Below are 10,990 nucleotides of genomic sequence, written 5' to 3'. Positions count from 1 at the left end.
TTCCAAGGCTGTAAATCTTTACAGGAGCAAAACGCCTCATCTTTCTCCCATAGAACCGCTGGTAGTTTCGAACTGCCGACCTTGAGGTTAACAGCCCAATTTGTAACCACTACCCTACCAGAGCTCCTTAAGGTTGTATAGCAGGTTGTTAATGACCCTTCTTCAATCCTTATGACATATTCTTCTTTATATAACCCAGTTTCTCAGATTATTTGCTCAGCATACAGATTGAATACATATGGTGAAAGGGTACAATCCTGAAGCATATGTTTTCTTATTTTAAACCATTCAGTATCCCCTTGTTCTGTTTGAATCACTGCCTCTTGGTCTATGTACAGGTTCCTCATGAGCAAAATTAAGTGTTCTGTAATACCCATTCTTCACAATGTTATACATAGTTTGTCATGATCCACATAGTTAAAACCCTTTGCATAGTCAATAGATCACCAGTGAACATCTTTTCAAGCAAGATTCAGCTGATGTCAACAAATGATATCTCTAGTTTCAAGTTCTCTTTTGAACCCAGCTTGATATTCTGGCAGTTCTCTGTTAATGTATTTTCCTAAAATTATCTTCAGCAAAATTTTACTTGTATGTGATATTAATTCTATTGTTCAGAGATTTCTACATTGCATTAGGTTACTTCTCTTTGGAATGGGCACAAATATGGTTTTCTTCCAATCAGTTTTTTCTAAAGGCCTCCTGTTAGCATTTCTATTTATCTGGAAATGTTCTCATTTTTGCCATTGTGTTTAATGGACAGTTTTGCTGTGTATGTAATTCTTGGCTGACAGTTTTGTTTCTTCCAAAGTTTTATGTATATTATCCCATTGCCTTATTGCCTGCACAGTTTCTACTGAGAAATTAGAGCTTGGTGTTATTGGTTGCCCTTTGTAAATAATATTTGTTTTTAGATTTTTTAGATTTTTTCTAAAGATGCTCTTTAGATTTTTTCTTTATCTTTGATTTAGGAAAGTTTGATTATGACATGCCTTGGTCAATTTCTTTTGGATCTATTCTGTATGTTGTTCATTGAGTTTTTTCAATGGCTATCTTTTCATCTTTCCTGATATCAGGTAAGATTTCTGCTAACAAATCTCTGACAATTCTCTCTGGTTTATTTAGTTAGCCACCTCCTGTTTTGGAATTCCAATCACATGTAAAGTGCTCCTCTTGATATTGTCCTACATAATTCTTTTTTTTTTTTTAAATGTTTTATTGTGAATGATTTGATAGCTTACATAGGAGAACATTAGCTTTATGTCATACATAATTCTTATGCTTTCTTAATTTTTCTTCAAATTTTTTACTGATTTTTCTTCATATAAATTGGTATGAGGTGATTTGTCTGTTAATTTAACAATCCATTCTTCAATTGATTTGATTTTACTCTTTTGTCCTTCCAGTGTAACATCTATCTCTGAAGTTTTGGTATTAATCTTCTGAATTCTGATTGTTGTTTTCATATATGGTTTCTGATTGTCTATTAATTTGTCATTTTACTCTTGTATTGTTTTCCTAAATTCTAGGTTATTTTTCTATACTTTTATTGTGGTTTCCTTGAGCTCTTGGGAGTCCCTATGTATTCGTCTTTTGAATTCTTTATCAGGTAGTTCTATTATCTCTTCTTCTTGGAGGAGATTTCTTGTTTCTTTAGTCATTTTCTTGCACCTCCTTATCATATTTCTTTAGATTAGATTTGCAGTTGTGTATTGTCTCTGAGACATTTTGTAGTTATCATATTTATATTTTGATTGTTTATGTTTTAGTTTGTCATACTCAGATTTTTGTTTTGTTTTGTTTTGTTATATCTGGGCAGATCTGTTTGTCTGACACCAGTCTCTGGACTGGCCATGTGCCCTTCTCCGACTTAGAGCAGGGAGGACTGGCAGGGTGTTGGTTCAGCTGGAGGAACCTGAGTGGGAGATGGGATGCCTGAGGGCTACTAGCCTCACTTAGTTTTTAGAGATTTTTTTTTCCACTTGACTTTGTGTTTATTGTAAGACATTGTAATCCCCCAAGCCTAGTTCAGATAACTGTATTTTGTCCAAGTTCAGGGGCCACTGTTTTCCTTTGCTTCATGTAATTATCTATAGGCAGGTCTTTGATCTTCCTGAGTCAGGCCATTTTGCTGGCTTTTTCTGGATCAACTACCACAGTGGGTTTACTAGCCTGATATTCTTTCATCTTGTCTTCCCCATACTCATTCTCCTCCTTCATAGTTAACAGCTCAGCCAAAAGCAGCATACTGACACCTGATGGTCCGAGTCTTGCTGGAACCTCTTGAATCCTCTGCCCAGGTCTGAAGGCGAGTGTTTGCCTCCTTGCCACCAGTGTGGGCAGAGCCCCTGATGAGACCCCTTCATGGGGCCCTGGCTGGCGTGCATCTTCTCCAGGCAACTCTTCTTGCAGGTGAAGAAAGCTGCCCCACTGATTTTGGTATGTGTGCAACAAAGAGAAATTATGTGAATCACTCTAGGCTGTCTTTGTTCAGAGTTAACCTTGATCATGAACATAGATCTTCTTAAACAACAGCATTGAGAAGTCAGGCTGGCTATTTATCCAATTATACCATTCATTTGTGTCATCTGTGTTTAGCCTGTTTATGTCTAGAACATCTATCAATGGGTTTCTAGGAACAGGATCAATGTTTGTATTTTCACTAGATCAGTTTCAGAGACTGCTTAAAATTAATTCAGACTGAAAAACCCACAGGCTTCTTGATTTAGGTGCTGGTGATGGGGAAATCACAAAACTCATGAGCCCTTATTTTGAAGAAATTTATGCTACTGAGTTATCTGAAACTATGATATGGCAGCTTCAGAAAAAGAAATACAGAGTCCTTGGTATAAATAAATGGCAGAACACAGGGTTCCAGTATGATGTCATCAGCTGCTTGAATTTGCTGGACATCTGTGATCAACCGTTGACCTTGTTAAAGGATATCAGAAGTGTCTTGGAGCCAACTAGAGGCAGGGTCATTCTTGCCCTGGTGCTGCCCTTCTGTCCTTGTGTAGAGAACGTAGGTAGCAAGTGGGAGAAACCATCAGAAATTCTGGAAATCAACAGACAAAACTGGGAAGAACAAGTGAATAGTCTGCAGGAGGTTTTCAGAAAAGCTGACTTTGTGATTGAAACTTTCACCAGACTGTCATACCTGTGTGAAGGCAATATATACAATGACCACTATGTTCTGGACAACTTTGTCTTTGTTTTCAAGCCAGTATAAACACATGGAGTGTGAAGTCTTCAGAGTCTGCCCCTAGAATGGGGCCTCCTCAAGAGGGTGTGTGTTTGCATTTATATGAAGGGGTGGGCCTTTGGTGACTGCTATTCAAGTATCATGTGGTGGTGGTGGTTATGTGCCGTGGAGTCAGTTCCAACTCATAGCAACCCTTTGCAGGGTTTCCGAGGCTGTAAATCTTCATGGGAGCAGAAAGCCTCATCTTTCTCACGCAGAACAGCTGGTAGTTTTGAACTATTGACCCTAAGGTTCACAGCCCGATTCATAACCACTAGGAATTTTAAAAAGCCAGAATACTAATTATTTCTTTGTAGTGTGTAAAAGAAATGTTTTTTTTAAAAAAACAAAAACCCACCTCTTGGAGGATTTTTATCAGTTCTTTACTCAGTAATGCAGGTCACACTCCAATTATGATGGAAGATATTTTCATACTTAATTGCAGTAGGGACTTATTCCCAGACAAAGCAATAGTCATGACTTCAAATGAGACCAATACATGAATTGTTCTCAATAAAATGAAGACTGGCGATAAAATTGTCCATTCAATTCCAAATATTGGTTCTGAGGTATTGCCACTGATATTCTTCCATGTTTAGAAACACTTTCGCTTTGTTATTATTCAAGAAAAATATTTTTAATCATGCTAATAAACTTTTTTGAGATGGAAAAAACCCAACTACTTTGGATGCTAGTTTGGCAGTACTGGGCCACTACTCTCTTGTCTCCAGGAGGGTGGAATAACGGGTGGAAGTATGGGCACAGGTCATACTTGGTGTGAAGAGGAATTGCAGGTAAAATGAGCGAGTATTGTGCCACATCTGCCACTGACCCAATGGTTCAGGAATGAGTAGTGGCACTTGTCTGTTGGGTAGCATAGTAGGTGTGGGACGTAGGGCTGCCTAATGGGGTAACAGTGTCCTCCTCTTATCAGATGGGGCAGAATGAAAAGAAAAGAAAGAGAAAAGAGCGATGAGGAAATGTGGAGAAAAATAAAGGAAGACGAAGAAGAGGGAAAAATTAAACCAATAGAAAGGAAGAAAAAGTGAAAAAAGAAAAGGCTAAAGAAAAAAACCAAAACCCCAAACCTTAAAGAGTGTTGCCACACACTGTATGTTGTGTGACCCGGGCAAGTTCAGGAGCCTGTGCTGGTGGATGGGACAGGAGCCAGAAGCCCAGTCTATGTGTGCATGCATTTCTGATGGCAGTGATCACAGGCGCAAGTTTGAATTCCCTGAGAATGGGGCCTGTCAATAACATGGGTCCACAGGTACAGGGACCTTTAGGGAGATTCCTTACATTGAGCTCATTCATTCATCCATCATATATCCATTCATTCATTCATGTGTACTATGAGCTATGCCAGCAAGAGCTTAATTAGGTAATGCACTTCCCATCTAGCTATTGATAAGAATTTTCATTGGAGAAAAATTTGATATATAGGGCAGCTTTATGTAATGATCTGAAAATATTATAGATCTTCTGGGTAATTTGATGCTTGATGTATTTGCAGCAAGATTTATTTCTATTTTGTTCCTCATGGTATGCTTTCCCTAAACTTTATTTGAGAATCTAAATAGATTGGAGGACAACAGCATTTTCTAGTTTCCAGTTTATATAGTACACTAGATAGTTTTGCTTCATGCTTTAAAAACATATACTCATGTCTTGTTACAGCGATTTGCCTGTTGACTCATTCCTAAATATAAGACTTAAGAAGGCTGTCCAAAATAGCAGATTTGGTAACAAAGCATCTGTCATTTTACCTATACCTACAAATCTATTCTAATCATTAATAGAACATTCAAATTTTTAGAAAAATCATTAAGACCCACATCCTTTTTTGTCCATTTGTTGTTGTTAGATGCCATCCAGTCGACCCTCAAATCATGATGATCCAATTCACAATGGGATTGCATCATTGTGATCTGTGGGGGGTTTTACATTGTCTGGTTTTCAAAAGTAGATCAGTAGGCCATTAGTACTAGTCTATCTTAGTTTGGAAGCTCTGTGTTGCCTGCTGGCTCCTTTCCCAGCTCTTGTTTCTAAATGAGTGTGGCTGTTTGGCTGTATCCTGCTGATGTTTCTCTGGTATAAAAGGCATAACAGAAGCATATGTTTCTTTTCCAGTGTCCCTTACTCCTTTCTATGTTTAACATTTTAAAGCATTATAAAAATAATACATTAATATATGCTCATTAATGAAGCCTTGGTGTGATGCTGTAGGATAAGCACTGGACTGCTAACCACAAGGCTGGTGCTTCAAATCCACCAGCTGCTCCTTGGACACTACACAGGGTCACTATGAGTCAGAACCAGCTAGATAGCACTTAACAACAACAACAACACACACTCATTATAAAAATTCAGTAAATGCAAAAGAATAAAAGTAAAAGCCCCCTTCCAGATGTATGTTTTTACACATAAAATGAAATCAGATTATTTATTATTCTGTATTTTGCTTTTTATATTTAATATTATGTTTTGGTGTTCATATGCCAATTTAATGATCACATAGTCTTTAATTATATGTCTATATCAATGACTTAAGGAACTGTGGTGTAGTGGTTATGAGTTGGGCTGCTAACCACAGGGTCAGCAATTTGAAACTACCAGCCCTTCTGTGGGAAAAAGATGAGACTTTCTACTCCTGTAAAGACTTACAGCCTTGGGAACCCTATGCAAGGTCGCTATGAGTTGGAACCGACTCCACAACACACCACTACCACCACCACCATCAATAATTTATCTAAAGATTTCCTTATAGTAGCATTTTAAATTGTCTGCTGTCAAAGATAAACAATTTAGAACACCATTAACAGACTGCTATGCAGGTTTAATAAACAATTTGCAATTGGACAACATATCATCACCAAGTGAATCAGTACTTCAATGAAAAGTTTTAGGGTGCTTATATGCAATTTTTAGTTCTCTGAAAGAACTGAAGAAAAATTTCAAACCTCAAGCTGCAATAGCTAATGAGTCTATTGGCAAAAAAATTGAACAACCTAAGAAGAAGATCAAAAGAAGATGGAAGGAAAATCCAGCAACACCATAAAGAATTGGTTGACATTCAGCCATATCAGAACATAGTATATGATCATGAACCAATAGTACTGAAGGCATAAGTCCAAGTTGCACTGAAGTCCTTGGTGAAAATCAAGGCTCCAGAAATTGTTGAAATGCAATGAAGATGCCTCGCACAATGGTCACAACGCTGGAAGTGCTCATGCTTCTATGCCAAGAACTTTGGAAGACAGTTACCTGGCCACTGACTGGAAAAGATCCATTTTTGTGTTCATTCCAAAGAAAGATGATCAACAGAATGCAGATGTTATCAAATAACATCACTAGTATTATATATAAGCATAATTTTGCTAAAGATAAGTAAAAAATGGTTGCAGCCATACATCAACAGGAAACTGTCAGAAACTCAATCCAGACTTAGGAGAGGCCATGTAAGGAGGGATATCATTGCTGATGGCAGATGGATCTTGGCTGAAAGAAGAAAATACTAGAAAGATATTTACCTGTGCTTTATTTACTATGAATGGCATTCAACTGTGTGGATCATAACAAATTGTGGATAACATTGGGAAGAGTGGGAATTTCAGACTATTTAATTTTGCTCATGTGGAATGTGTACATAGACCAAGAGGCAGTTATTCAAATAGAATAATGAGATGTTGCATGGTTTAAAACCAGGAGAGGTGTGTGTCAGGGCTGTATCCTTTCACCATACTTATTTAATATGTATGCTGATCAAATCATTTGAAGACCTGGACTATATGAAGAAGAACATGATATCAGGATTGGAAGAAGACTCATTAACAACGTGTGATGTGCAGATGATGCAACCTTGCTTGCGGAAAGCAAAAAGGACTTGAAACACTGCTGAAGATCAGACACTACAGCTTTTAGTATGGATTATATCTCAACATAAAGGAAATTAAAGTCCTCACAACTGGGACAATAAGCAACATTATGATAAACATAGTAAAGATAGAAGTTGTCAAGAATTTTTATTTTACTTGGATCCACAATCAATGTCTATGGAATCAGCATCAAACAACATATTGTGTTGGACAAATCTGCTGAAAAACATCTCTGTAAACTGGTTAAAAGCAAACATGTCACTTTGGGGACTAAACTGTGCCTGCTGCAAGCCATGGTCTTTTCAGTTGCCTCATATGTATACAAAAGCTGAACAACCAGTAAGGAAGACTGAAGAAGAACTGATGCATTTTGATTATGATGTTGGAAAAGAATGTTAAATACATAGTTGTCCCTCAGTATCCAAGAGTGATTGGCTCTGGGACCTTCCCAAAATACCAAAATCTGCAGATGCTGAAGTCTTTTATATCAAATGGTTTGTGCAATCCTCCCTTATACTTCAAATCATCTTTAGATTACATATAATGTCTAATAGAATGCAAATATCATGTAAGTAGCATTTTATGTTCCCTCTTAGCCTTTGAGGGATTGCTTTAAGCAATTAAATGCTTTTTGTTTTTTTCCTTCAATATTTTTTATTTATAGTTGGTTGAAATCATGGATGCAGAACACTAGGGTATGGAGGGCTGACTGTTCATGGACTGCCAGATGAACAAATCTATCTTGGCACAAGTTCAACCAGAATGCTCCTTAGAGTGAAGATGGCAAGAGTTCATCTCATGTACTTTGTACATCTTATCAGGAGGGACCAATTCCTGGAGAAGGACATCATGTTTCATCAAGAAGAAGATCAGAAAAAAGAGAAAGATCCTCAACAAGATGGACTGACATATGGCTGCAACAAAGGGTTCAAACATAGTAATGATTGTAAGGATGACCTGTACTCAAATATTATCCAAGCTTAAGTAGAAGCCTGATATGATTTCACAAGATCATGGTTATAAGACTTAAGGTGTCTTAGAAACAGAGCATATTCATTAATCTACTGTCAACTGAAAGAAAAAGTTTCAAGTATTTCAGTGAGCCTGATCACCTAGATACAATTATGTGAAATATGCCAATCTACCTCTAAAGATTAGATATAGTTTAAGGCAAAATATAAGCTTCATATATATATATACTGGCATATATGATTGTACAGAGTCATGTGGCACTGTGGGTTAATGAGCTGGATTGCAAAGTCAGTTTGAACCACAGGGTCAGCGAGCGGTTCAAGCTCACCAGCCACTCCTCAGAACCCTGTACAAGGTCATATGGGTTGGTACTGACTCAATGGCACTTAACAACAACAACAGCATTATATATATATAGGACTTAGGTTTCTGACATTTAATAAGTTGACCTTTAGTATTGTGAGTAAGAGAACTATGTTTCCATAAAGCAAAAGTTACCGTTTTATTTCATATACCCAAATCAAATTTTCTTATTACAAATAATATTTGAAGTAAGATTTTTACATATCCCTTGAATATACATACTATATCTGAGGAACGTATTCTTTGAAGTGGAATTGTTTTGTCAAAGATTATACATATTTGAAATTTTGATAGTTTCTTTCTGGACTGCTAATCACAAGGTTGATAGTTCAAACCTACCAGCTGCTCCATGAGAGAATGATGAGGTTTTCTACCTCATAATGATTTGTTGTTGTTGTTATTGTTAGATGCCATCGACTTGATACTGACTCATAGCAACCCTTTGCACAACAGAATGAAATACTGCCCAGCCCTGGGCCAACCTCACACCACACTGGAGCCCATTGATGCTGCTACTTGGCCAATCCATCTCATTGGGAGTCTTCCCCTTTTTCTCTGACCCTCCACCTTACAAAACATGATATCCTTCACTAGTGACTGGTACCTCCAGACAATATATCTGAAGTATGTGAGATGAAGTTTGGCCATCCTGGCCTTCAAGGAACCCTCTGGCTGCACTTCTTCCACCACAGATTTGTTGGTTCTTTTGGCAGCCCATGGCACTTTCAATATTCTCCTCCAACACCATAACTCAAAAGCATCAATTCTTCGACGATCTTCCTTATTCACTGTCCAGCTTTTGCGTGCATATGAGGTTATTGAAAATATCATGGCTTGGGTCAGGCACACCTTATTCCTCAGGTTGACATATTTGCTCTTCAACACTTAAAAAAAATTCTTGTGCAGCAGATTTGCCTAATGCAATACATCATTTGATTTCTTGACTGCTGCTTCCATGAGTTTTAATTGTTGATCCAAGAAGAATGAAGTCCTTGACATCTTCAATCTTTTCTCCTTTGATAAGAATGTTGTTTATCGGTCCTGTGGTGAGGATTTTTCTTTTCTTTGCATTGAGATGTAATCCATACCAAAGGCAGTGCTCTTTGATCTTTATCAGTAAGTATTTTAAGTACTCTTCACTTTGAGTAAGCAAGATTGTATCATCAGCGTATCACAGGTTGTTAATGAGTCCTCTTCCAATCCTGATGCCACGTTTTTCTTCATATAACCCAGCTTCTTGGATTATTTGCTCAGCATACAGGTTGAACATGCATGGAGAAAGAACACAACCCTGTCACATAGCTTTCTTAATTTTAAACCATTCAGTGTTCCATGTTCTGTGTGAACAACTGCCTCTTGGTCTCTGTACAGGTTCCTCATGAGCACAATTAAGTGTTCCGGAATACTTATACTTTGCAATGTTGTCCATAGTTTATCATGATCAATACAATCAAAAGCCTTTGCATACTCAATAAAGCACAGGTAAACATCTTTCTGGTATTCTCTGCTTTCATCCAAGATCCATCAGACATCACTCCATGCCCTCTTCTGAATCTGGCTTGAACCTCTGAAAGTTCTGTCAATGTATGTTAGCAGCTGTTTCTGTATTACCTTTAGTAAAACTCTACTCAGATGGGATATCAAAGATATTGTCCAATGATATCTGCATTCCATTGGGTCACCTCTCTTTGGAATGGGCACAAATACGGATCTGTTTCAATAAGTTGGCCAGATAGTTGTCTTCCAGATTTCTTGACTTAGATGAGTGAGTGCCTCCAGTTCTGCCATGCTTTCTTAAAAGATTTCGGTTTTTCAGCCTCTCAGGAAAGCAATATGGTGTTCCTCAGAGGTTGGAAATAGAAATACCTTATGATCCAGCAAATCCTCTACTTGGTATTTACCTGCAAGAAATACGAGCTGTAACACGGGTAGAAATATGCACACCAATGTTCATAGCAGCACTATTTACAATAGCAAAAAGTTGGAGACAGCCTAAGTGCCCATCAATGGAAGAATGGATAAACAAACTGTGGTGCATACACACAATGGAATATTATGCTACCTTGAAGAACAACAAGGAAGCTGTAAGCTATCACATAACAAGGATGAACCTTGAGGACATTATGTTGACTGAATTGTTGTTGTTGTTGTTAGGTGCCATCGAGTCGGTACCGACCCATAGCAACCTTATGCACAGCAAAATGAAACACTGCCTGATCCTGGGTCAGCCTCACTACTGTTGCCACACTTGAGTCCATCAATGCTTCCACTTGGCCAATTCGTCTCGTTGGGGGGTCTTCTTCTTTTTCTCTGATCCTCCACCTTACCAAACATGATATCCTTCTCCAGTCACTGGTCCTTCCTGACAATATGTCCAAAGTATGAGAGACGAAGTTTGGCCATCTTGGCCTCTGGCTGCACTTCTAACAAAATGTGTCTATTGGTTCTTTTGGCAGCCCATGGCACTTTCAATATTCTCCTCCAACACTATAACTCAAAAGCATCAATTCTTTTATGGTCTTCCTTATTCACTGTCCAG

At 37.9% G+C, this 10,990-nt stretch overlaps 1 pseudogene; it reads left to right on the top strand.

Moving 5' to 3' along the window:
- Nucleotides 1-2,440: 2,440 nt before the first annotated feature.
- On the top strand, nt 2,441-3,229 carry LOC102815777 (annotated as a pseudogene).
- The last annotated feature ends 7,761 nt before the right edge of the window (nt 3,230-10,990 follow it).

The sequence above is a fragment of the Chrysochloris asiatica genome, unplaced genomic scaffold (genome assembly GCF_000296735.1).
Source record: "Chrysochloris asiatica unplaced genomic scaffold, ChrAsi1.0 scaffold00172, whole genome shotgun sequence".
Classification (NCBI taxonomy): domain Eukaryota; kingdom Metazoa; phylum Chordata; class Mammalia; order Afrosoricida; family Chrysochloridae; genus Chrysochloris; species Chrysochloris asiatica.
Note: the sequence above shows the minus strand (reverse complement) of the source record. Positions and strands in the feature narration are given on the sequence as shown.